Below are 23,802 nucleotides of genomic sequence, written 5' to 3' on the forward strand. Positions count from 1 at the left end.
TCAGTGTGCCGCTCTGTTCATTCCTGCTTCTATGGGGGTTAAGGGTATTGTGTGGCCTGGCAGGTTGAACTACCCAGGTGGGCTAGGCCCCACGGTTAGGCTTTTTTCTAAGTGCCACATGGTAGGCTTCTGTGGCATTTTCTCACACCTTTCTGCATATTCAGCTGCCCTCTACATGAACATCAGTGTACACAGTGCATACGAATTATGTGCGCATTTTTTAAGCATATCGATGGTGTGCATATATATATATATATTTTTTTTTTTTTTGCAGCGCATAAACTTGGCACCCAACTCTTGTGTGCATAAAATTTGTGCACTTGAAACTTCTCAGTGTCAGCTGGCTTGGACATACATTCTCAGGTTGACTAACTTAGGTTTCTTGTTCAGACACCATTAAGTGCCTTTCTCTCTGTGTTGCCTGTCATTCTGGCATCTCAGCCCTCTGCTTAGGCTCAAAGAGAATTATCTTCCTCTTGATTTTGCTAAGTCTGATTTTCCCAGTCTGATCTGGCTAAGGACTTGTCTGAAGGAACTCTGGCCTTTGGAACTCCCTTAACTCCTTCCTCTGAAGGAGATGACAGCTCAGTGGGCCCCACTAGAGTACCTTCTGGTTTTGGCCTGGATCCTTCTGCCTCTTATTGGGTAGATTGGCTTGCGCTTTTTTTTTTTTTTTTTTTTAAGGATTGCAATCCTTTCAGGTGCAGTCCTCAGCTTTGACCAATCCTGTGAGGTTAGATCCTCAGCTGGTGGTCCCTTCCTCTTCCAACCATTTGTTAAGTGCCCATTGCAAGCCTTGGTTAACTGTGGGCATTCCCAACAGGAACCTGGATGGCACGGAGGCAGATCGGTCTCACTGGAAGATGGTAGTTTTTGGACGAGGTGTTTCAACTGATAGTGGAGTGCTAGGGCTATCCATTCCTAGACCTGTTGGCGACTTCTCGCAATGTGAAGGCTCCTTGCTTCTTCAGTTGCAGGAGATAATTGAAATTCTTGGGTATTGATGCTCCTGTACAAGTCTGGCTGGAAGATAAGCTGCTGTATGCCTTTCCCCTGTGGCTCATGTTGGGCAGAATAATTTGCAGGGTCAAAGGCCACAGGGGGATGGTGCTCTTTTTGGCATTGGATTGGCCCAGAAGACCATGGTATGCAGATCTGCGAAGACCCGTGGTAGGACCCCCCCCCAAAAAAAATCTTCCACCACAGAAGAATTTGTTGCAGCAGGGGCCTGTCCTTCACAAAGATCCAACTCTATTTGTGTTATGGTATGGCCCTCAAAGGGCTCACTTGTTGAAGCAGGCAGGCGTTAATAGCTGAGCACAAAATGTGTCTGAGATGCACTTTTTTTTATTTTTTGCATGTGGAGTGAATGAGTAATGGCCTCATTCACATGCATTTGCATGTGATGAGTGCAATTACATTCACTCCGTCTGACGCAGGTTCAATAGGTGCTAATCCCCCTATTTCATTAGGGGGTGAATAGCACCTATTTAACCTGTCGGGAGTGTGGGTTGTACAGTGTGCTCAGCTGAGTGCACTTTATTGAATCTGCCCCCTAGTCAGGAGTAGCTTGGGTACATCCCACTGGTCCTGAGTCCATCTGTCTACACACTAGGAAGAGAAATTGCTACTTACGTGATTTCATTTTCCTTAGTGTAGACTGGACTCAGCTTCTTGCCTTGGCTGTCAAATGATTGGTTTAATGGCCCTCCTATGGGGCTGTGTGCTCCAGGGGATTTCTGGTAAGTGTTCATCTAGTCCCTAGATTGAACTCAGGTAATGAATTATGTACCCCAGTGTTCATGATTAAGTACAGTAATGGTTGACTGTCTTTTTAATTTGAGTTTCTCAAGGTAAATAACTTGTAAACGTACTCTTTGGTATAATGAACATTTAGGTTTTTATCCATTTTTAACTCTGTAGGCAGTAACAATAACAGCATAAAAAGCAAACCAGTGGTATGTTATATATATATAAAGGGTTCATCTTTAAGTTCAATTCCAATTTGGTATTGCAAAGTCAATTCAGAAGTTAGATCAGTTCTTCCCATTGGGTAGCTGTATTCCCTATGTGTGGAAAGATTTCAGGTGTGACATTGTTATTGGTATGACTCTTTCATGTTAACAGTGAACTTCTGCATTTTATTTCCTGTCGCTAGCAGGGCTGAATTAGCCATGCTGTCTGGGAAGTGTTGCAATCCCGAGTAGGCAGAGTTTTTGACTCTGTGCGTCTGCACGATAGTGTTCCCTCACCTCTTCAGTTTCTTTTTGTCTGCGAGCTGTTCACATGCAGGGTATTTTTTCCTGACTGGATTTTTCTAAACAATTTTTTTTTCGTGTTTTTCACAGGATTTCTCTTCCAAGATGGCTCCGAAGCCATCTGGGTTCAAATGTTGTCAGTGTGGCAAAATTATGTCCATCACTAATGGACATAATTATTGCTACATCTGTTTAGGCCCGGACCACAATCAAAAATCATGTCAGGACTGTGGGAGGATGTTTCCACGGACCCAGCAACACCGGGCCGTGAAGATGGAGAGGCTACACACGGGCACTTCGGCCCCACCATCCTCTGTGCATTCTTGGCCGGGACGGGCAAAGTCGGGTAAGGCCCCACCCAAAATGGGCATCCTCGCTGGTACCAGCAGGACTTGGAAGAGCTGCTAAAAGTTCCAGGCCAGGGTCTCTCACACCCTCAAAGGCCTTGTTCAAAAGCCGGGACTTCGGCGCAAAGAACCGGCGAGTGCATTGTCGGAACCTGCGCCATCAGTCGTTAAAAAGAAAACACGACGCTTCAAAACGAGACAACGCACAAATGGAGCGTTTAAGTTATACGGCACATTGCTGTGACGCATCCTCGACGCATCATATGGAGCATGGCCAATCACAGAGTGCACCTATGGAGCACAGGTCATTGCACCATGCGCCCTAGGAGCATTGAGCAAAAAGGATGCAGGTGCAATCACAGATCACAGTGGATCGGGCAAACATAGCCATAAGTTGCATCATACAGGTTCTTCCAAACAGATAAAAGTTCATTAAGAATCTCCATAACTTCTGACGTAGATATTGAAGGTTGCTCTGCATCTGAATATTTATCATCAGGTCGTACTCCTCCTAGTGACAGTTCTTTGGCCAGTCTCTCATTTCTAGAGAGACTCTCTCCTTCCTTGCAAATTCCATTAAAAAAATGTATTTGCCTGTTGCCTATTATACCTCCTCAGGGTCAACACAAAGGGAAATTGCCTGAGGACACTTTGCTTGCAGCAATTCCAACAAAAGCCCCAAAGCAAAGATTACATATCCCTCCACGAGGTACTTTGGCATCTACTATGACTAAAATCTCAGATATTCTCAGCTCTTTTTTTCCAAGAACTAGAAAAAACAAAATTACCACCACAACATTCTCCAGCTGGTTCTCCTGCCTCACCTCAAGGTGTAGAACCCTTGGAACCAGTCAAAGAACATACACCAACTCAAACAATTAGTCCAGGTTCTTCGGAATCGGTTCACTCTTTCAATTCTTTAACAGGAAGGCCTACCTGAACCTTATTCTCCTCAGGAGGACTTGACCTATGCAAAATTCATTGAGAAAGGCAGTCTTCAAGTAGAAACAGGAAGAATACCTGATCCCAGAGCTGAAATGCTTGGAATCTTAAATATTTGAATCTCCTCCCGAGCCCACTGCTCTACCTCCTCACTCTGTATTGGAAAATCTACTATTTAAAATCTGGAAAACTCCTTTCTCAACATCAGCTACTTCAAGGAAAATTGATATTGAGTAAAAGATGTGTAATTCATCAGTTTACGAGTCTGCCCATCTTCCCCACCAATCTATTGTGGTAGAATCAGCCTTATCCAAAGCTAAGCGTAATAAATTGCATTTGAACACACTGCTGGGCAGAGAGAATAAATCTTCTTCCCAAAGTCATCCAGGCATTTATCACTCCTTCATGCTCACAAACAGAATACAGCATCATCAGTTCTATACTACGCAATATCTCTTCGAATCACTTCAAAAGCTGCGTCCACTATGTCTATCAGAGGATAATACACTTCCCCCAATCTTGCTTGGATATTGAAGGTCTCAGACATTTACTACACTCTATTTACGAATCATTTGAATTTTCAGCTATAGTGGCCAGATGTATGGCTTGGCTCAGAGCCAGCACAATTCGCCCTGATGTACATGAGAAGCTAGCAGATATCCCATGGATGGGGGACAATCTCTTTGGAGACAGTCTCTCTCATTTGAAAGAACAAAGTGCAACTGTACTTTCTCACCACTCCTGCAAAGTCCCAAAAATCTCAACATCGATTTTATCCTTACCGTCGCTGGTATTACTCAAGACCATATTCACAGTACAGGCCTCAACCATATGTTCCAAGTTCTAGGGGTTGTGCCAGACAGCAGACAAAGCAAACGCCAGCTCCTCAACAAACAAGCTTCCTTTTTTTTTTTTTTTTTTTTTTTTCAGCCACTACCAGTATTCATAGGATGCCTTCAGTTTTTTCTCCACAATTGGGAATCACATCAGATCAGTGGGTACTCAAACATTATAAAAAAAACCAGTTACGCTCTAAATTTTCAATCCACTCCTCCCTCAGAGGATGATACAATCAGTCCACGTCCCTCACAGTAGAAATGAACAACCTACAAGTTCAACAATTTAAACGGCTCATCGATTGGCTATGTTCCATCAACCTGAAGGATGCATATTCCCATATACCAATTCACCTGTCGTCTTGGCCATTACATATGTTTCCAAGTTCAGAATATACATTACCAAAACAGTTCTCCCATTTGGCCTATCTTCAGCCCCAAGGGTATTCACCAAATGTCTAGCAGTGGTGGTGGCTCACCTAAGGAAAAATTTGGATCGAAAGTTTCCTTATCTGGACGACTGGTTAATAGTAGCATCGGGTCAGTTTACACTGAGAGAATACATTACGCACAATCGAATGCCTTCAGAGGTTGGGATTTCTTATCAGTTTCAAAGTCTCACCTACAACCTACTCAGCCACTTCAGTTCAGTTCATAGGTGCTCTCATAAATATGGTGGAACAGAGAGCATACCTTCCTCCAGACATGAGGCAGAACATACAATCATTGGCACGCAACCTGCTTCACAGAAACCGGACATCTGCACACCTGGTTCTTCAACTTCTGGGTCATATGGCAGCAGCAATCTGTGGTTCCTCACCCCAGACTTCACATGCACCGCTTACAATGGGGTTTAAAGACTCTGTGGTCTCAATTCATACAGCCACTCAGCACCAGAGTTTGAATCACAAACACAATGAAAGAGGACTTACGATGGTGGCTCCTTCCCAAAAATCTTTCCTCAGGAGCTCCATTCTGTTTACCACCTCATCAGATAACTCTGACCACAGATGCCTCCAAGGGTTAGGGGGCACATCTGGGCAAACTGAAAACGCAAGGTCTGTGGACCCCTCAGGAATCTACATACCAGATCAATCTCCTGGAACTACAAGCCATTTGGATGGCACTTCAAACATTCTCAGATCAGATAAGGGGATCAAGCCTCATGGTATATACAGTAGAGATGTGAATCGGATCCGATTTCAGTTCCGATTCACATCTCTAATATACAGCAACCAGGTAGCCATGTTTTTACATAAACAAGGAAGGATGGTCAGGTTCCTGGACTCTGTGCCAGGAAGCAACACACATTCTACATTGGACAACAAAAGCCCAAGCATCAATTCAAGCAACTTATCTTCCAGGTCTGGACAATGTAACAGCAGATCGTCTCAGTCAAATTTTTCATCCACATGAATGGACCTTAAATCCAGAGGTGGGGGTTCCCCAGAATAGACCTCTTTGCCACGGAAGCAAACAGACAAGTCCAAACCTTTTTTTTGCTCAATTTACCCCAGCAATCAAAGGATTGCTCCAGATACCTTTCTCATTCCATGGGCACCAGGCTTGATGTAGGCCAATCCACCCATCCCACTCATATCTCGAATGATTCAGAAATGCATCCAAGACACATCGGACATGATTTTAATAGCCTTGGCATGGCCAAGACAGCCTTGGTATGCATACCTCATGAGACTGTCCATTCATCCACCAATAACACTACAAAATCTTCCACATTTTCTGACACAAGAAGGGGGCTCTTTACTTCACTCCATGAACCAATCCCTTCATCACACAGCGTGGAGATTCAAAGGCAAATACGAACTCCCTTAGGTTATCTTATCAACTAGAAGATATCCTTATTGCGTCACGGAAACCTTCAACCAGACATAACTACAAAGGAAAGTGACAGCGGTACTTAGACTGGTGTACTTCAAAGAACATAAACCCTTTCTCATCCATGGCTACTCAATTACTGCATTATCTGCGCACACTCTACAAGGCAGGATTAGCCACCACTTCGGTGCAGTTCATATCAGTGCTATAGCAGCTTTTCATGAACGTTTTAATAACTTTCCAATGTCTAAACATCCATCGATTTTCTAGATTCATGAAGGGAATGATCTGACTTCACCCACCGGTGACTAAACCCCCAATTCCATGGGATTTAAATGTAATACTGGAACAACTAATGCTTTCACCTTTCAAACCATTAGACTCTAGCCACATCAAATATGACATGGAAAACTGTCTTTCTCATTGCCATTACTTCTGCAAGGAGAGTCGGCAAACTACAAGCCTTGGTTCACTACTCCCCTTATCTTGAATTTTACCATGACAAGGTGACCCTTCGTCCTCACTCTTCCTTTCTGCCTAAGATAACACTTTCATCTTAATCAAACCATAACTCTACCTATTTTTATGCCAAACCCACACAATAACTAGCATGAAAAACTTTTACACATGGACTGTAAAAGAGCATTAGCTTACTATAAGCAAATGACTCAATCAACTTCGAGGCCATCTCAGCTGTTTCTTTAACCCGAATGATCCTGGACAACCAGTCTCTAAGGACCATAGCCAGTTGGTTATCACAGTGCATACTTTTTTGCTACAATAAATGTTCCATTAAACTACTCTCTCAGGCGCACCAAATCCGTGCCACCGCAGCATCAGTTGCCCACTTGAACAAAGTTTCCCTTAATTGATATCTGCAAAGCGGCAACATGATCATCCATTCATACCTTCACATCGCATTATTGCCTCAAACAGCAAACTACCTCTGTGGCACTAGGCACAGCAGTCTTATCATAACTAAAATGAACATGACTGTCTACCACTTCAGGGGGTATATGTCCAAACAATGAATATACAAGGACACAACCCGGGAGCTTGGAATTCCCAGACAGCAGGGCTGAATTAGCCATGCTATCGACAGGGGGGGAAAAAAAGTTTGCTTACCATAAATGGTGTTTCCATAAATAGCAGGATGAATTAGCCATGTGTTCCCTCCCTCCTCCCTAGACAGTTACAGAGACAGATATTCCTCCTTGACGTACCTCTCGCTTGGCTACAAAAACTGAAGAAGTGAGGGAACCTCGCAGCAACACGACCGCGCAGATGCACAGTCAAATTCTATCAGCTAGGGGAAACTCCACCTACTCGGGATTGCAACGCTTCCCAGACAGCATCGCTAATTCATCCTGCTATCTACAGAAACACAGTTTACAGTAAGCAAACTTGCTTTTCCATTCCCATCCCCTCTTTTTTTTTTTTTTTTTTTTTTCCCATGTGATGTCTCAAGCACTCGTTAATTGTTTTATACTCTTATGGGCCAATGCAGTAAAGTATACTGTTAGCCCTCGTTTGGCCGTGCATTTGACATGCTATTTTTACCCCTTATGCAGTAGGGGGTAATGGCATGTGGGAAAACAGTGCCCGCAACATGCAAATGCATGTTGATGGGTCTATTAGTCATTTCCGCATGATACAGAAAATGTGCAGCAAAGCCGCACATTTTATTTTCAGAAATTTAACACCTGACAAAGGCAGGAGTTAATTTTGGATGGCACCAGGAAAGTGTACAGAAAAGCAGAAAAACTGCTTTTCTGTACACCCTCCGACTTAATATCATTAAGTCGGACGTCCCAAAAATAAATTAAAAAAAAAAAAAAAGATCGGCCCTCACGTTGGAAGACTGACACTCAATTTTGCAGGCGTCAGTTTTCTGAACCTGTGGCTGTCATCGGGTTCAAGAACCAACACCAGTAAAATTGAGCATCTGCTGTCAAACCCACTGACAGCTGCCGCTTCTGTCAAAAAGGAGGTGCTAGGGATGTGCTAGTATCCCTAGCTCCTCCTTTTACTGCAGACCCTAATTTGCATACAGGCCGATACTGAATCACATGCCCAGGACACTGCCTGTGTGCGCATCGAGTGGGTGTTCGCAGGCTCTCCTACGACTTTTATTGTATCTGCCTGTTAGTCTGCAAATTCTAAGAAGTAGGTACACAATACGGGCATAAGCCAGACATAAAATGGTAAATACCAAACTTAATCCTTGGATGTCCATTATAGTGCATAACATAATTCTATTAGTAGCGATTGCCGGTGAAACTTATCACAGTAATAAAGATAGAAAGGACAATGACAACAGCAGACATTTTCCCAAGGTGCTATCAAAGGCTAATATATTCATAGGTATGTATAATAATCATAGTGGTAGGTAGAATGAGAAAGCTGGTGGAAGAATTTTTGATAGTGATATTAATAAAATAAAGGTAAGATAAAAAACAAATGTAGCAGTAAGGTGAGCTGACATGTATGTGATTAAATAGCTGTGAAGCTAATTCCATCAGCCATAGTGAGCTTAGCAACACAGGGATCCATAACCTGAAACTGGTGTACGTAAGTAATCTGTTACATCCAATGAAATGTATAGGTGGATTTATTTATGGTACTTGGACTGGTGCTTTTCTCTCTATAGATATAGATGATATAGATATCTGGAAAGGAATACGACAATTGAGATTATCAAATTTTCAGATACAAAATTATTCAGAGTAGTTAAATCACAAGCAGATTGTGATACATTACAGGAGGACATTGGAAGATTGGGCCTCGAAATGGCAGATGCGATTTAATGTGGACAAGTGCAAGGTGTTGCATATAGAGAAAAAAAACCCTTGCTGTAGTTACACAATGTTAGTTCCATATTAGGAGCTACCACCCAGGAAAAAGATCTAGGCATCATAGTGGATAATACTCTTAAAATCTTCGGCTCAGTGTGCTGCTGCAGTCAAAAACGCAAACAATGTTAGGAATTATTAAGAAGGGCATGGTTAATAAAACAAATGTCATAATGCCTCTATCTCTCCATGGTGAGACCACACCTGGAATACTGTGTACAATTCTGGTTGCCGCATCTCAAAGATATAGTTGTGATGGAGAAGGTACAGAAAAGGGCTACCAAAATAAGGGGAGTAGAACAGCTCCCCTATGAGGAAAGGCTGAAGAGATTAGGGCTGTTCTTGGCGAAGAGACAGCTGAGGGGGGATATGATAGAGGTCTTTAAAAATCATGAGAGGTCTTTAACCGATTCACATCTACTCGTTCTTTATACTCTTGAATAATAGGACTAGGGGGCATTCCATGAGGTTAGCAAGTAGCACATTTAAGACTAATCGGAGAACATTCTTTTTCACTCAACGCACAATAAAGCTCTGGAATTTGTTGCCAGAGGATGTGGTTAGTGCAGTTAGTATAGCTGGGTTCAAAAAAGGTTTGGATAAGTTCTTGGAGAAGTCCATTAATGGCTATTAATCAAGTTTACTTACAATCAATAGCAGTGGCTATTTCCTATCAGTGGCAAGGGATCTTCTTAGTGTTTGGGTACCTGCCAGGTTCTAGTGGCCTGGTTTTCCACTGTTGGAAACAGGATGCTGGGCTTGATGGACCCTTGGTCTGACCCAGCATAGCAATTTCCTATGTTCTTATGGTGGTAATATTAGTAATAACATCACTCGAGTGGTATAGTACAGTGGTTCTCAACCTTTTCCCATCGTGACACACCTGACAGGCCACGCTCACATGTGTGACACAATTCATGGCGGAAATAAAAAGTAAAGGTCCGGTAACTATTTTTATTCAAAATGACAAGGAAAAGATACGTATTCTGTCTGAACAGAAACTGCATAAATAGTAAACATCCCACAAAAAAAGCACCAATTTCCAGCACTTAAACAGTAACCATCTTACCTAAGAAAAGGCAACACTGAAAATATTACACCAGGCCTTAAGACACCAATACATCTCCTGTTAGGAAAACGGACCAAGTCAGGCTGCTCTAGAGCCCTACATAGAAACTACATGCCAGCAGAATACCTCACCTAACAAGGAATAAAGAGACCAAAATGCATAACTAGAAGCATGCAGAAAACTGAATTAGAAACTGCAAGAAGCCAGAGTCTCTGTATGCAGTGCAGCAAAGGGAAAAAAAAGAATCACCATCCTTATAAAACAAATCAAGAAATATAAAATCAGTAGCAGTAAAACCATACTAACAAACATTATTTCGAAACAGCTGATGAGTGGAATATCCAATTAAAAAATCACAAAATTCTAGATACCAATAAAAGACAAAGACCAAATACGGAAACAAAAATGTTTCCTCTGCATACCTGGGAACATTTGATATCCAGGTCTCCTGAGATTGTTTTGAATTAGCAGGAGGAGGGGTGGCTTGCTTGGAACTTTCTCCTCTGTCACATAGCACGCTCAGTCACTCACATACACATGCTTTTTCTCTCACTTATAGGCTCTTACACATTTACACACATGCTGTCTATCTTTTCACACTTACACACACACTGTCTTTTTCTCTCATGCTTAAAACATGCTCTTTCTCTCATTTACACAAGGCTCTCAATCACATACTCAGATGCTCCCTCACCTAAACCAGCTCTCAATCATACATGCATACTTTCACACAACAGGTTTTCAATCACAAACTTACACATACAGATTCCCAATTGTAAACTTACATTCATGCTCTCACAGACATACTTTCACATATCATTCACATACATGCTTGAGAGCCTGTATATCTCACACTCACTCACACAGGATCCAAACACATGCTTGCTTGCTCATTCACTCTCTCCCTCCCCGGAGCTAGCAGCAGCCTCCTCCCAACCCTAACCTTTAATTTTCAGCCCTGGTAGAGCAAGGAGTCCCCATCAGCCGCAGGGGTTGACGTTCATTTTTCTGCATGCCACACCTCTCTTCTGTTCTTCGGGCCGATGCTGACCACATTAGCATGGTCTTTTCTTCCCGCACACACACCCGTTGCTCACCACTTCCTCTTCCAGGCCGCAGGGGGGGTGGGGGGGCAGAGACGGGAAGAAGAGACCATGCCTGTTCCACCCAGGCTGACAGCATTTTAAGCTGAGGAGGGCAGGGTCAGCAGGGGACCGGGAAGTGTGGCGACACACCTGTGTGTTCTTGGCAACACACTGTCTCAACACCGGTTGAGAACTGGTATAGTAAACAATCGAAGGAGTTATTAGAATGATGTGGGATCGGAGTGATTATAGCTCACTTGTGGTAAAATTGGTATTCATGAGATTGGTAAACCCTGTCCACAAGAGTGGTTATTGCATGTTCTAAGGCAGTGGTCCCCAATGACCGGGCCGTGGGAGTTTTTTGCCGGTCTGCGGCGCCGCCAAGCACCGGCATGTGTCGCACGTGCTCCCAGTCTCTCCCGCTGCCGTTGCCGCCGGGCTGTCAGCACATTCAAGCCCAGTGGGAACGGCAGTGGTGCTAGAAGCTGTCACCCGCGGCTGGGCTTTTCTTCCCGCGCCTGCCCCGCCCCCCCCCCCCCCCCGTGACCCGGAACAGGAAGTGCTGCGCGGGAAGGAGAAAGAGCCGTGCTGCATGTAAAAGCAGCATCGGCCCCGAGCAATTGAAGCAGCCGGTAATCAAGCAAGGAGTCAGCAGCATGAGCCTCCCGCAGCCGATGGGATTCTTCCTTCTTTCTTGGCCTGCGGGGGCTGCTGCAGCTCCCATTTGTGCTCGGGGGGGGGGGGGGAGAGGAAGTGAGTGAGAGAAGCAGCCAGCCTGTGTTTGATTGGTCAGAGAGCTGATGTGTGAGTGTGTATGTGAGAGAGAGAAAAGGCATGGAAGTGAGAAATCTGGGTATGTGGGAAAGCATGGGCGTAAGAAGCCTGGTGTTGTGGGGGTGAAAGAAAGCATGGGAAGTGAGAAACCTGGGTGAGTGTGCATGCATGAGAGAGACTGCTTGGTAAGGTGACGGTGTGTGTGAGAGAAAAAGATTGGTGTGAGAATGTGATTCATGGAATGAGAAGCCTGTGCATGTGAAGTGAGCATGGGAATGAGAAACCTGTGTGTGAGACCCAGCATGGGAGTGAGAAGCCTGTATATCTGAAAGAGAACATGGGAGTGGGAAGCCTGTGTGTATGCATGAGCGAGATCAGGTGACATGTGTGTGTGAGAAAGTGATTATGGGAATGAGAAGCCTGTGCATGTGGAGAGAACAAGCATGGGAGAGAGACTGGTGAGTGTGTGCATATGTGAGAGAGAGACAGAGAAAGTGATTATGAGTGAGAAGCCCATATATGTAAGTAGAACACGGGAGTGGGAAGCCTGTGTGTGTGTGTATGGCATGAGAGAAACTGTTCAGGAAGGTGACTGGTGTGTGTGTGTGCCAAAGACTGTTTGGGAGATGATTGGTGTGTGTGAGACATGGGCACTAAGGAAGAGGACCATAAGAATAGAGCTTAGCCTCTACTACTACTTCTGGTGTGTGCCACGGCCTGCAAGGAAGGGGAGTAGGAGAGCTGCTGGAGGGGGTAAGTAAAGGTGGCTTTTTAAGTTTATTTTTCTTGACTGCCATTTTAATTGTGTGATGTCTGCTTTTTTGAAATATTTTATTGGTGTTTGGAGAATGTTTAATAGTTTTTATGAGTTTTTAATTGTTGGATGTTCTGTTCATAGCTGTTTTGAAACATTTATTCTGCTTATTAGTATATTTATTTATTTAACTTCTTTTACTATACCGATACTCAAGACCAGGTCTTATCGTACCGGTTTACAATAGAACAGGGGGAAACCAATTAACATCTAGGTAGAAATGAAGTTACATTAAAACAGGGAGCGTAAAACATGGAAGATAGGGCAGAATTAAACTATAACAATAAGGAGTGATAAATATAATCAACAAAAAACAATAAATTAGTAATACATAAACAGATTTATCCTCAGCGGTTATTAACATGGTATGTCCGGTGGGAGGAGTAGAGGGGAGGTGAGTAGGGGGGAGGGATAAGGGAGAGGTTGAAGGGTGAGACAGTGTTGGTCTCTCACCCTTCAACCTCTAGTTAGTATAGTTTTACAATTATTTCTGTGTGGGGATCTATAGCTGCTTGCTAGTTCTGTTTTCCTAATAAGAGGTGTATTGGTTTTTAGGACCTGATTTAATATTTGTAGTGTTGCCTTTTCATAGATAGGGTTGCTCCTGTTTGAGTGTATTCCATAATAAAGGTGTAACTGTGTGCAGATTAGTTTATGTGCATTACTACAGATCCTGGGAGTATGTTAGGTCTGTTCTGTGTGTTACCGAGATGAGATATTTTGCTAGCATGTAAGCGTTTGTATCTGTCTTTTGTTGTGTTTTCTCAAGAGGACATGCATTGGTGGTAAACTGCTGTCTTTTCATAAGTAGGGCTATTGAGCCTGGAAGTAGAAGGAGTTTGAGTTGCTGTTACTGAGATGTCACCAGAATATCTTTTCTGTAGGGTGAGTTGTATGGGGAATGTCATAATTCTGCTTTACATCCATTATTGTGGGTCAGGGGGGTTCCCTTGGATACAAACTGTACTTTTACATCTAGCCCAGTGACGATCATGGGTCAGTGTGCCATGCATATGAGAACCTATGGTGAGTTGAGTCACATTCACATTATAAATGTCATAATTAAATAAGTGTGCACTAAAATCCAACCCCCTCCATAACCCCGCCCCATATGACCAAAGCCCCGCCCTGCCGGGCCATGGAAAAATGGTCTTGCTTGAAACCGGTCCCTGGTGCAAAAAAGGTTGGGGACCACTTTTCTAAGGAACAGATGTGGATCATTTTCATGAACCAGTGCTCATAAGATGGACTTTGATTCCCCAACCAGTTATGCAGTATTATTAATTTTCCCACTACCCTTGCTTTCTGAAGAGTTTCTGTAGGCTTTAATTGTGGGTCCAGCAAAGTGAGTACTCCAAAAAGCCAGAGATTTGGATGGAGAGGTAATGTGGTCTGCAGCATTTGTGCACAATTGGTTCTTATTTGGTCCCAAAATGTAGTTATGTAAGTGCATTCCCAGAACTTATGATAAAAAGTGCCAAGGCCACCCTTGATACATAGATTCGTGCTGCTTATTCGCATCTGGTGGGCTCACGGTGGGGTGATATAGATTTGCCATAAAATGTTTAGGCTGGGTCTCGTGTAAGAACATTTTCAGATATCTCTGATATGGTAGCGAATATTTTTTGGAATAGGGAGTGTGATATTGTGAATAATGGTCAATCCGTCCATTTTTGTGTAGCATCTAAATGTAACTGGTCCTGTGATTTCAGTACCCAAGAGAAATATGATATTGTAGTCCTTCTTTTTTTTGGATTCCTTGTAAATAGGGTGTGTGTTTTGTGTATTTGGGTAAAGTCTAAAGGTGTGAAGTTTAGACTTTTCATAAAGTTGAATTTGCATAAATGCAAATGTGTCAGAGTGCAATATATTAAAATCCTCTCTAATTCCATATGGTCATAGGGTCTGCCTGTTGAAAGTTCAAACACTTGGTAAATTGTTAGGCCTTGCCTGTTCTAAACCTGGTGGGAATAAGGAATGACCAGTTATTGTCAACAGTGGTACTTTAAGCATGATGACAGTTGAAATTATGTGCATAAAACCGCCCAAGCTTTCCTACATGTAGATAGTAGCATGAGTGTGGGGTTTTTTTTTTATTGGTGCTGGAATTACGGAGTAGTCAAGTTGTAGGAGGGGGTTGAGGGAAGAGAATCCAAGCCATTCCATAAGGTGTTTGGGTATATATGTGGATGTGGTAAAAAGCCAGTCATTCACATATCTAAGACTGCAAGCTAAGTTATAGATAGGTTTGGGCAGCCCATTCCTCCCTTCTCAACCGGTCTTATAAGAATGTCCAATGAGATTCTAGCTTTTGTTTTTTTTTTTTCCTTGCCGGAGAAATAGGTTGAGGGCCCTTGTAATGTGTGTCATAAAGCCAGCATCCAGTCATTTCTAACCTCTAATACTCTAACACACATAGTTGTATTCAGCCTGTTAAGGATAGAGGCAGAGGCTGCCATTGTGTTAGATTTATAGCCAACATCCAGTCATTGCTAACCTCCTCTATTAATACTCTATCTGGAGAGGTGTTTTGCTGCCTAAATATTTAAGATCTTTTTTGTTACCCATTGTAGAGGGAATGTACCCAGCCATTCTTCTTGTATACTGCCCGTGATATCTATTGCTTCTGATTTGTCTTGGGTGAATTTTAAGGCCCACAAATTCCCCAAACTGTCTTTACAGATGCATGGCTTCAGGAGTGACATTAGCGGCTTAACAAAAACGGTCATCAGCAAATGCTGCTATCTCTTGAATATTTGAGAAGGGCCACCAAAGCATTTTATAGTCAGAGCATTGTCTATTTTTCCTTAAGAGGATCGATTGAAAGAATACGAGGTGAGAGGGCATCCTTGTCTTACTCCACCCTGGATATGAATATCCTCTTATAGGCATCAATTAGCCATAATGCAGGATATCGGGTTATGATATAAAAGATAAATTGTAGAAAGCTTCCCCAGATACCAAATCTTTGTAAATTGGAAAACATACGGCCACACCACTCGGTCGAAAGCCTTTTTGAAGTCTAACCCTATTGCTAGGGCTGGAATTTTCTGTGACTGGCAGATGGTCATGGCTGTTTAGTCTGATTTATGTTGGCATTCAGCTTCCTCCCGTTAACAAACACCACTTGATGGTACAATATTAGTGATGGTAGAATGGTATTTAGTCATTCCACTAAAATGTGTGGTGTTTTTTTTTAATAATCACAATTAGGGAGATCGGTCAGTAAGAAGATGCTAATAGTGGGTCTTTACCTGGCTTGGGTAGTACAGTGATATGAGCTAGATTAAAGTATAGGGAGAAGTTGTGCCTGAGTCCATCCATATAAAAATCTGTTAATGGGCTAGTTAATTGGGCCTGTAGAACTTTATAAAAGTCATACGAAAAGCAGTCAGGACCCAGTGATTTGGCTTGTGTTGTGGCTATTGCATGTGCGACTTCTAATGGTCTGATAGGGCAGTTGAGGAAATCCACTTGCAAGAATGTAATCTTGGAGATTTATATTTTGGAAAAGATTCCTCTTTTCCTCCCATTACTTCAGGGTCTGCTATGTGTAATTTTTCATAGAATTGTCTAAATTTCACTTTTCTCTTTTTTTTGTCATGGTGCTGAAAATTTTCATTCTGGTTACAAAGGATTTTTTCTTGGTGGACCGAACTAAGTTTGCCATAGGTTTCCCAGCTTTGTTTCCAAAGAGAAACAAATGCTGTTCTCCTTTCTTTGTATAAAATATTGTGCTCTTGTCTGCAGGAAGGTGTTTAATTGCTTCAGTATGCTGTAATATTCATTGTTACATCAAGGATTTTGGATCAGGCTTTTTTTGGTTTGTTTCAGAAGTTGTTCCATGTGTACTAGATCTTTGTTAATCTGTTTATTACGTGCGTGGACATAGGAGATATCTCCTCAGATAACAGCTTTTCCCATTTCCCAAAACAATTGGGGTGTGATAATATGCTGCTGTTTTGAGAATTCTTTCCACTTAGAGTGTGTGTGGTGGGGGGGGGGGGGAACCCCCAACCCCCCAACCCCCCCCCCTAAATTTAACATCTTTAAGAGGCTGGAAACCTCCAAATACAAGCTCCATCATTAGTGTGTCTTTGTTGCAGTGTGTCAGATTGGTGACTGGTCCAATATTGCTTTTTCTATAGTAGCATCTTTAATCCCCCCCCCCCCCCCCCCCCCCCCCCCCAATTTTTTTTTTCAGCAACAAGAATGTAATCCATGCATGACAGGGACGCATGGGATTTAGAAATGTGTGTAAATCTTTCTCCTGGATGTAGGGTGCGCCATACATTCAGCAGAATTAGGTGATGGCACAAGTAATTTATTCCTTTACAATTGTTCCTGCTAAACACTTTATGTGGAGGGCTTTTTATCAATGGTGGGGTCATGAGTATGAAATCTCCTATCAAAAATAGTGCCCTGTGTGTGAATGTGTAGGAGATTACATAGGTTCTTAAAGAATGTGAATAATTGTTAGCATACACATTGCATATTGTAACCCATTTTTCCCTGTACGTACCAGGATCATTCCAGACTGTGGGTTATGTTCCCTGTCCAGCAGATGGAGTTAGAACCAAAAATTCCCAGGGGAGGACCTATATAGCCACGCCTCCCTCGCCTCAATCCTCAGTATAGTTCTAACTCCAGCAGATTGAGCAGGGGACACGGTGGTCCCCAGCACTTTTCTAGTTTTATTTTCTCTGAGGGATCAATTAAATAATATTGGATAAAGGTTTTCTTCTAAGGGATAGGTTCTGTAGTGTTCTGACAGGACCACTCCGTTCAAAGAGAGACACTGTTTTCCAGTCAGGAACTTGCTGACAGGCTGTGTTTTTTGCCTGTCATTTTATTTCTCTCTTCCTATCTCTTTGTTTTTTTCCTCTTCCTTGCCTGGCTAGAGTATGGTAAGTGTTGTTTTTATTTCATTTACAGTTGTTGGTAGGAACAGGAATTTGAGGGGTGAAAGTCTGTAGTGCCGACCGCTCCCCCTAGCCCCGGAGTTTTCCTTTTCCCCTCCTCCCTTTCAGGGAGTGATTGGAGTTCCCGCCCTGCAGCTCTGCGACTACCCATTCCCCGGAGCTGCTCACCGTCGGGACGGCGTTTTTCCCAGACGGTCTCTTGGGGACGGTGAGGGGTCCGGAGGCCAAAGTTTTATTAATTCGCCGCTTCAGTTGTTGCCGCGCGCCGCAGCAGCCCTTCCCCCTCCCTCCCGCCGCAATGCAAAAATAGCCGAACGGCTCTGGAGCTCGGCACGGGCTTCAGCAGACCGCAGAGGGATTTTCTTCAGCTTTTCCTGAGGGGGAGTATGGCTTACCTGGTAGGCAGCTTGGAGGAGAGTCGGACCGCGCTGGCAGGAAGCGGCATGCCCAGTTTCCCCTCAGTGCGGGAACGGTGGCCATTTTCTCAGCTGACTCGGAGGCAGCTCTTTCTGAGGAGGACGTCGACGCTCCTCTCCAGGTTTCCTCTAACAGTATGGAGTTTCGGAGCGCAACGGACCAGGGCAGGCAAGGGGACGACGTCTCGGGGGGGCCCCTCATCAGCACTTCCCACTTTTTCACCAGAATTCATTGTTTTAATGCACAAGGCATTTTTACAGAGCAGGGATCCGAATCTTGGAATTTGGGGTCCCCCTCCCCCCAAACTGGCCTGCTTGACACAGCTTTCGACGGCAGACCCTCCCTTAGGGAGGGCTTCTTTGCCCACAGGGGGGTGCGGGGTCCACTCAGCCCCCCCCCCCCCCCATGATTCCTATACTGCTGCAATGGATCGGGGGATCCATTGCAGCAGTATAGCAGTGATTCCTATACTGCTTGCCATGGATCGGGGGATCCATGGCAAGATGCGGATGATCCCTCCCTGGCAGCCCAGGTAGAAGGTGACGACCCAAGGGTCCTCCATATTTTTCAAGCAGCGGAATTGGATGATCTCATCCCCCACATCCTCCAGGAAATGGACATTGACCCTCCTCTGGATCCTGTAGCTCAGGATCCGAAGATTAAGAAAGGGGATCCTCTCCTAGCGGGCTTACGACCTCTAGCGAAAGCTTTTCCCACGCATCACAACATCTTGCAATTGATTTCAAGGGAGTGGGATACTCCTGAGGCCAATCTTCGAGTCGGTCAAGCCATGGAAAAGTTATACCCTCTCCCCACTGATTTCTTGGAGATTCTTAAGGTTCCTGCTGTTGATTCAGCGGTATTCGCGGTCACGAAGCATACTACCATCCCAGTCATGGGCGGGACGGCGTTGAAGGATGTCCAGGATCGCAAGCTCGAGGTTTACCTCAAGCGTATCTTCGAAGTCTCAGCGTTGGGGGATGAGGGCTGCTATCTGCAGTTCCCTAGCACAGCGAGCAGCTCTGCGTTGGGTACAACAGCTTCTCACTTCCCAATCTTTGCCACAGGCAGAGACTATTCAGGCTGATAGACTTGAAGCGGTGGTTGCCTATGGAGCTGATGCTTTTTATGATCTGTTAAGGGTCCTCGCTCGTTCCATGGTGGCGGCGGTGTCCGCTAGTCGTCTTTTGTGGCTACGCAACTGGGCGGCAGATGCTTCGTCTAAGACGCGCCTGAGTTCCCTTCCTTTCAAGGGTAGGTGCCTATTTGGGGAAGATTTGGATCAGATCATCAAATCTCTTAATGAGAATGCGGTGCACAAGCTACCAGAAGATCGTCCACGTTCTTCTAGATCTTTTTATTCCTCCAGAAATAGGTACCGGAATAAACAGAGGTCGCGTTCTACTAGACAGCAGACACCTCGGGCTCCTTCTACACGATCACACACCTGGAACCGGTCCTTTCGAGGGCGCCGCCACGGTAAGGATACTCAAGGGGCAGGTCCTTCCTCAAAGGCTTCACAATGATGCCAGAAGGACCCAAGAGGGGATCCCCCACCTGGGGGGTCGCCTTACTCTTTTACAAGGAGTGGGCCCAAATTACGTCGGATCAATGGGTGCTGGACGTCTTAAGACAAGGCTACGTATTAGATTTTGTACACGAACCCCGAGATCGTTTTCTGTTTTCTCCTTGCGGTTCCCGTCTCAAACAATTAGCAGTCCAACAGACTCTCGACTGCTACAGCTGGGGGCGATAGTACCTGTAGCGGCCTCCGAAATGGGAAAAGGTCATTATTCAATCTACTTCGTGGTTCCCAAGCAAGAGGGCACTTTTCGACCTATCCTAGATCTCAAGACGGTCAACAAGTCTCAGAGTTCCTCGTTTTCGTATGGAAACGCTCCGTTCAGTGTTACCAGCCGTGCATCCGGGAGAATTCTTGGCCTCTTTGGACCTTACAGAGACATACCTTCACATCCCGATCCATCACCATCAGCGCTTCTTACACTTCAAGATTTTGGGACAGCATTTTCAGTTTCGTGCTCTCCCTTTTGGTCTGGCGACGGCTCCACGTGTCTTCACCAAGATCATGGTAGTGGTGGCGGCGGCGCTCCGCAAGGAGAGTATCCTTGTCATCCCTATCTAGACGACTGGCTCATTCGGGCGAAGTCGAGGACGCAGGGTTACCGTGCTGTAGACAGGGTAGTACAGCTTCTTCAGTCCCTGGGATGGATTGTCAATTTCTCAGAGCAAACTGATACCGTCCCAATCGCTGGATTTTCTGGGAGCACACTTCGACACCAGCCTAGCCAAGGTATTTCTGCACCCGGACAGAGCTCGGGCTCTGCGTGCTCAGGTAACACGGTTCATGGCACTAGTTGCTCCCACGGCGTGGGATTATCTCCAGGTACTGGGAACCATGGCCTCAACAATCGATTTGGTTCCGTGGGCCTTCACTTATCTCAGGCCTCTCCAGAGGTCTCTGCTTTCACGATGGAACCCAGTGTCGCTTTTCAAGCAGTACTGCCCATCCCGGATGTTGTCTTGCTCAGCTTACAGTGGTGGCTGGACCCTCAACAATTAGCTCAGGGAGTGTCTCTACAGAACCCGGATTGGGTGGTCGTCACCACGGATGCCAGTCTCACCGGCTGGGGGGCGGTCTGTCAGGACAGGTCTCTCCAAGGCCGATGGACGATGGAACAGTCCACTTGGCCCATCAATCGGCTGGAGACCAGAGCAGTCCGTCTAGTGCTGCAGGGGTTCTACCCACTGGTACGCAGTCGAGCGGTTCGGATTCTTTCGGACAATGCAACCACAGTGGCGTACATCAATCGCCAGGGGGGCACCAGAAGCCATCTAGTCTCGTTGGAGACAGAGTTGATGACATGGGCGGAGCTACACTTACAGCGGCTAGCGGCTTCGCACATAGCGGGCGTGGACAACGTTCAGGCAGATTTTCTCAGTCGACAACACCTGGATCCCGGAGAGTGGGAACTCTCGGAGGACACAATGCAAAGGATAGTACAGCGTTGGGGGAGACCCCATGTGGATCTAATGGCAACCGCGACAAATGCAAAGGCCGCCCGGTTCTTCAGCCGCAGGCGAGAGCACCGCGCGGAAGGAGTCGACGTGCTGGTTCTTCCCTGGCCTCGACAGTGTCTCCTGTAGGTCTTTCCTCCGTGGCCTCTAGTGGGCAAGGTTATCCGACGGATAGAGACGCATCAAGGTCCGGTGATCCTAGTTGCACCAGAGTGGCCTCGTCGACCATGGTATGCAGATCTTCTCAATCTGGCAGTAGACGGTCATCTGCCACGTCTTCTTCGCCAAGGACCAATATTTTTCAAGGAGGCAGATCGCTTCTGTCTTGCGGCTTGGCTTTTGAGAGGCGTCAATTGAGACTGCGCGGATATCCAGAATCTGTCATCTCCACGCTCCTGAAAGCTAGGAAGACATCCACGTCTGTTACTTATGTCAGAGTATGGAAGGTTTTTGAGGAATGGTGCGAGTCAAAATTGATTCTACCAACGCAGGCCTCGGTGACACATGTGCTTTCCTTCCTACAGGCTGGTCTGGATTTGGGCCTTGCCTATAATTCTCTTCGTGTGCAGGTGGCGGCGTTGGGAGCCTTCCTACGTAGTAATGACAGGGAGCTTCTGGCCTCACATCCAGATATCCTACATTTTCTAAAGGGGGTAAAACACTTGAAGCCTCCAATTAGACCACCTTGTCCTTCTTGGAATCTCAATTTGGTACTCCGGGCTCTATGTGCACCACCTTTTGAGCCTCTGACTTCGGCCACACTCAAGGATGTCACCCTTAAGACCATCTTCCTGGTGGCGATCAGCTCAGCACGTCGGATCTCTGAACTACAAGCTCTGTCATGTAGGGAGCCATACCTTCGTTTCACGCCAGGGGGAGTATCCCTGCAGACAGTTCCATCTTTTCTGCCGAAGGTGGTCTCTACTTTCCATCTCAACCAATCGATAGAGCTTCCGTCATTTTTATCCTCTGATTCTTCTGACCTGCGTCTGTTGGATGTCTGACGTTCTTTGATACATTATTTGGAGGTCACTAATGAATTTCGACTCTCCGATCATTTGTTTGTCCTTTGGTCGGGACCCAGGAAGGGTTGCATGGCATCCAATCGCTCGCTGGCTGAAAGGAGCGATTATAGCTGCATACATCGGAGTGGGTAAGTCTCCACCTTTAGCTGTTAAGGTGCATTCTCTCCGCGCTCAAGCGACGTCGTGGGCGGAAAGTTCTGCAGTTTCTTCTCAGGAAATCTGTAGGGCGGCCACATGGAAGTCTCTCCACACTTTCGCAAGACATCGTCTAGACATTCGCGTGCCGTCTCACGGTCAGCTTGGAGACAGGGTCATACGGACAGGGCTGTCCGCGACCCACCCATGATGGGGAAGCTTTGGTACATCCCACAGTCTGGAATGATCCTGGTACGTATAGGGAAAAGAGAATTATTCCTTACCTGCTAATTTCGTTCCTGTAGTACCATGGATCATTCCAGACCCCTCCCTGGTTTTGGGGGTTCTTTGTGGGCCATCCCTGCTTTCCTGTCTTCACAATATTTTCACTCTGTGTCTCTAGTTATTGCGAGCTGTGTCTTTGAACACAGTGCTGTTTGCAAGTTCTCAGTTACAGTTTTTTGAGTACAAGTTAGTTGCTGTCACAGCTGTTGGTTTTTCTCTATTTTTGAGATTGATTCCTCTGGTTCTGTCTCTTCTCGTCTTGGCTTTGCTAGTCCAGTTACTGAGGATTGAGGCGAGGGAGGCGTGGCTATATAGGTCCTCCCCTGGGAATTTTTGGTTCTAACTCCATCTGCTGGACAGGGAACATAACCCACAGTCTGGAATGATCCATGGTACTACAGGAACGAAAATTAGCAGGTAAGGAATAATTTTCTTATTGTTCCATTCTCCTATGACTATTATATAGCAGCCCTCGGGTCTGCTATTTTTGGAGATCTGGAAGTTGGAAATTTTGTGTTAGGACAGCAACCTCTGCTTTCCTATTTACTGCTGCTGAGTATATATAAGACCCTACCCAATCTCTCTGTAATTTCTGGCTTTCTGTAGCTATCAAATGTTTCCTGTATGCATGCAATATCTGCAATAAAGTTTCATGTGAGTATTTTTTTCCTCTTAATAGGGGATCCTAGTCCATTTACATTCCAGGATATTATCTTATCAATCTAGCAGTATGTGACATTGTGAAAGGTATGAGTCATTCCTTCTAGCAGGGCAGGCCCCCCCAGCCAAGCCTGTCCCGCCTGTTCTTGTAATCCCTGGCTGTTTTGATCATGTGTGTGTAAGTCCCAGTGTTGGTGTATGTTGCTCTGTCTAAAAAGCATTGTTATAGACAAATACTGGTTAAATCAAATCAAGTAACAAATGCATTGGAATAGAGAATAACCTTACATTACCTTCCCCCCTCCCTCCCCCCACCATCATTTAACCTTTAACATCCCTTTCCCCTCAGTTCTTCCAAAAACCCTCATCAAATGAGGTTGTAATCCTTGTGCCCAGATGTTGTCTCTTAGTAAATGTGCTGCAAATCCTCGCTTGTGTTAAGAGAAAATCCTGTTGTATCACGTAGTCCTTTTTCCGTGGTGGTCGTTCATTATGCCTCTTTGGGTCAT

The 23,802-nt window shown here is 45.0% G+C and overlaps 1 protein-coding gene across 2 annotated transcripts in view; it reads left to right on the top strand.

The window, feature by feature from the left end:
* The window catches only part of MED21 (mediator complex subunit 21), a 119,175-nt gene that overhangs the window by 25,754 nt on the left and 69,619 nt on the right, over window positions 1–23,802 (top strand). The gene's annotated exons all lie outside the window — the stretch shown is intronic.

This window comes from Rhinatrema bivittatum, chromosome 4 (genome assembly GCF_901001135.1).
Source record: "Rhinatrema bivittatum chromosome 4, aRhiBiv1.1, whole genome shotgun sequence".
Lineage (NCBI taxonomy): Eukaryota > Metazoa > Chordata > Amphibia > Gymnophiona > Rhinatrematidae > Rhinatrema > Rhinatrema bivittatum.